At 51.2% G+C, this 3,893-nt stretch overlaps 1 non-coding gene across 1 annotated transcript; it reads left to right on the top strand.

Annotated features, from left to right (window-relative positions):
• Positions 1-2,918: 2,918 nt before the first annotated feature.
• On the top strand, positions 2,919-2,990 carry TRNAG-UCC (transfer RNA glycine (anticodon UCC)). The gene has a single exon. It is a non-coding gene; the product is annotated as a tRNA-Gly (tRNA).
• The last annotated feature ends 903 nt before the right edge of the window (positions 2,991-3,893 follow it).

The following is a 3,893-nucleotide window of genomic DNA, read 5'->3' as shown; positions in this document are numbered from 1 at the left end:
CCCTAGGTGTATATTTGGGTGTGGGGTTAGGAGTGCCGAGTACAAACAGTGTTATTATGTCCTGGGGATTCATTGTACATGTTTTTTAGTTAAGTTGTATACGGCCAAGAAGCCTAGTTTAAGGATAAAATGGCTACATTGTCATGTTCCTTCTAGCCGTATGAGGAGCTATCTCTTTCCCTGGAAACACAGACTAGACCCCCGCATGGGCAATATTCAGCCATGTCCATGGAGGGTTCCTTATTTTCTGGCCAGAAGGTGGCAGAGGAAAGGGGGAGGCAAGACTCCAATACACCACCAAGGCAGCGGCCATGCTTGCTTCCTTCTTGGCCCGGCACATCAGTCCAAGCTCACAAATGATCTCTCCCAGTCCTTCTAATGACATTTTACAACATCTCATAACTTTAGTAGCAAATGATTTACCTTCCAATTTCTCTTACAGGAGTGAAGAAGCTATGGTCACTGAGGATGCATACCCAACTTCATCCTGGCCTGACACAACCACACAACAGACTCACAATGCTGGACTATTCATAAACTTTCTGAGATCCATCCCGATTATCGGGAATATGGCCGGACCATAATAGTAAGTATCCTTTCCTGTAGTTACATAGTTATCTAGGATAAAGTCCCCTGTCTATGAAGTACGATCTCCCATACACGGGGGCAGTTGTGGATTAGAGGAGGGAGAACAAAACCCTTTGGTATCTGGAGGACATTTTAGAGGGGACCAAATCTCAGTTCATATGGAATTTTCCAAAGTTGCAGATCTTTGATGAATGTTCCTTTCCTAGTGTTATGAGGAAGGTGGGGGAGGGGGGGGGGGGTGCTTTGTCCAGGGGGAAGAATAGGGATTAGGAAAGGTTTTCCGGCTTGCTTGGCAGTGGTTGGTCAGCCCAGTTGGGACATCCCATTAAGTGTTCCTCTAACTTCCCTCAGGGATCCCAGTAAAGTAATGTTCTCCTCTATGGCATTTGTTCTCCTCCAGTACCTAAGATGACTTGGCTCATGGCACTAGCTAAACATATAGAGAGGGTTCCTCTACCCAACACCAAAACCTCCGCCAAGTATCTGGCCAGCTGCTTCTGTGGAGAAGACCACCTTATATAAATGGACATTTGGGGAATTGGCATAAACTGATCAGTACTAGAAAACTGAGGGACGTCTTTAATGTAGATGGAAGGCCATAGTCGTGTGTAACATTCTGTAATATCTCTTCTTTTTCTCTTTCCACAGAGCTAGTCCAGTCAAGTGGCCCATTGAACCACTGAATCAGCTCACTGAGGGCTCCATTCAAAGCAGAAGAACCAAAATGCAATGCAGGCCCATTAGGGGCACCAGGGCCCCGCCCCCTCTCTCCTCTCCACCCCTTATATGTATCGTGCTGCAATTCACCTGCTGCCTGACCCACCACTAAGATGGGGTAAGTGGCAGGCATGCAGCAGGCGGGTGTCCTCCCAGATCAGTCCGCACCACTGACCGGGGGGTCTAGGAGGTGGCTGTGTGTCTGTGCTGCTGGCCGTGCATGCCGGAGGGGGTGATTGGTTGGGAAAGTGCACTGGTGGGGGGGAGGGTGTTAGATAAGTCTGCTGGTGGGGGGGAGGGTGTTAGATAAGTCCGCTGGTGGGGGGGAGGGTGTTAGATCAGTCCGCTGGTGGGGGGGAGGGTGTTAGATAAGTCCGCTGGTGGGGGGGAAGGTGTTAGATAAGTCCGCTGGTGGGGAGGAGGGTGTTAGATCAGTCCGCTGGTGGGGGGGAGGGTGTTAGATAAGTCCGCTGGTGGGGGGGAGGGTGTTAGATAAGTAGGCTGGTGGGGGGATGGTGTTAGATAAGTCCGCTGGTGGGGGGGAGGGTGTTAGATAAGTCCGCTGGTGGGGGGGAGGGTGTTAGATAAGCCCGCTGGAGGGGGGAGGGAGTTAGATAACTTCGCTGGTGGGGGGGGTGTTAGATAAGTAGGCTGGTGGGGGGGAGGGAGTTAGATAAGTCCGCTGGTGGGGGGGAGGGTGTTAGATAAGTCCGCTGGTGGGGGGGAGGGTGTTAGATAAGCCCGCTGGAGGGGGGGAGGGAGTTAGATAAGTTCGCTGGTGGGGGGGGTGTTAGATAAGTAGGCTGGTGGGGGGGAGGGTGTTAGATAAGTCCGCTGGTGGGGGGGAGGGTGTTAGATAAGTCCACTGGGGAGTAGGGTGTTAGATAAGTAGGCTGGTGGGGGGGAGGGTGTTAGATAAGTCCGCTGGTGGGGGGGAGGGTGTTAGATAAGTCCACTGGGGAGTAGGGTGTTAGATAAGTCCGCTGGTGGGGGGGAGGGAGTTAGATAAGTCCGCTGGTGGGGGGAGGGTGTTAGATAAGTTCGCTGGTGGGGGGGAGGGTGTTAGATAAGTCCGCTGGCCCAGCCCGCCCCTGTTGGGGGAGGTGCATGCTCACCCCCTCTTTCCTGGCCTGCCAGGCTGGGTGCACGGATGGGGGTCTGGTATAGATTTTGGAGGTCATTTTGTTTGCATGGAGTTCCCCCTTTACAGGTGAGTAGAAATTTTTCGAATGTTGTTGAAGTTGTGCTGTGTGAACGGGAAGACACAACAAATATAAAGCAGTATTGTCAGTGGACTGTCTCCACCATCTATTAGGAGCAAGCCTTCCATTCCCAGGTGAGGTGTCCTGTCCCCGCCCCTTCAGGGTTCAGGTTGAAGATGCGGAGGAGGAGCGAGGGAGGAGGAGGAGGGGAACTTCCCTTTTTAGGTGAAGTTCCACATTAAGATGGGGCAGCACAGAGGCTTAGCGGTGAGCCTTGCAGCACTGGGGTCCTCGGCTCAAGACCTGACCAGGACACCATCTGCATGGAGTTTGCATGTTCTCCCTGTGCTTGCGTGGGTTTTCCCCGGGTACTCCGGTTTCCCCCCACACAACAAAAACATGCAACTTTTTGTGTTGGTGGTGCAGTGGTGAGCACAGCTGCTTTCCAAGCAGACGACCCGGGTTCGATTCCCGGCCAACATAATGGCCAAGATTCTCCCCAGAGACTGGAATTATATATGGAGTGCAGATTAGCGATGGGATAAAATGTAAAGGAATGAAGTGAATGTCGTGGGTTTGTATGGATTTTATTACACACCTTAGAATAGATTTCTTGCAGGTAGGTGTGATTGTTGTGTATTCTCAGTGTCAGCCAGTAGGTGGAGCACTCGGCTACCTTTCAGGTATTTTCTAGGCTCTTCTTCACAACTTTGCTGAAGAAAGGCCGGCTATGTACTATATACAGTGGGGGAAAAAACACCTACCAACCAACAATAACCCTCCCCCCACAGACTGGCTCCAGTAGGTGCTCATGTGGTACACAGATCAGTCCTGACAATGTAAGAAGGTTCTCCTAACGACAACTCGTTATGTGTATAGAAGACGCCTGTCCACAGAATCCCTTCCCTCCAATCCTCACCATCATGGGGAAGACCAAAGAGCTGTCAGAGGACGTCGGGGAGAAGATTGGAGACCTGCACAAGGCTGGAATGGGCTACAAGACCATCAGCAAGAAGCTTGGTGAGATGAAGAAGACAACTGTTGGAGAGATTATTCACGAATGGAAGAAATACAAAATAACCATCAATCGCCCTCAATCTGGAGCTCCATGGAAGATTTCACCTTCATGGGGTGAGGATGGTCATGAGAAAAGTGAGGGATCCGCCCAGAACTACACAGGGGGGAGCTTGTGAATAGGGATGAGCCGAACACCCCCCTGTTCGGTTCGCACCAGAACCTGCGAACAGACCTAAACTTCGTGTGAACTTTAGAACCCTATTAAAGTCTATGGGACTCCAACGTTCACAATCTAAAGCGCTAATTTTAAAAGCTTATATGCAGGTTACTGTCCTAAAAAGTGTTAGGGGACCCGGGTCCTGCCCCAGG

This window comes from Lithobates pipiens, unplaced genomic scaffold (genome assembly GCF_037356315.1).
Source record: "Lithobates pipiens isolate NorthernLeopardFrog02 unplaced genomic scaffold, aLitPip1_a1.2 Scaffold_101, whole genome shotgun sequence".
In the NCBI taxonomy this organism is placed as follows: Eukaryota; Metazoa; Chordata; class Amphibia; order Anura; family Ranidae; genus Lithobates; species Lithobates pipiens.
This window is presented reverse-complemented; position numbering and strand designations above follow the sequence as displayed.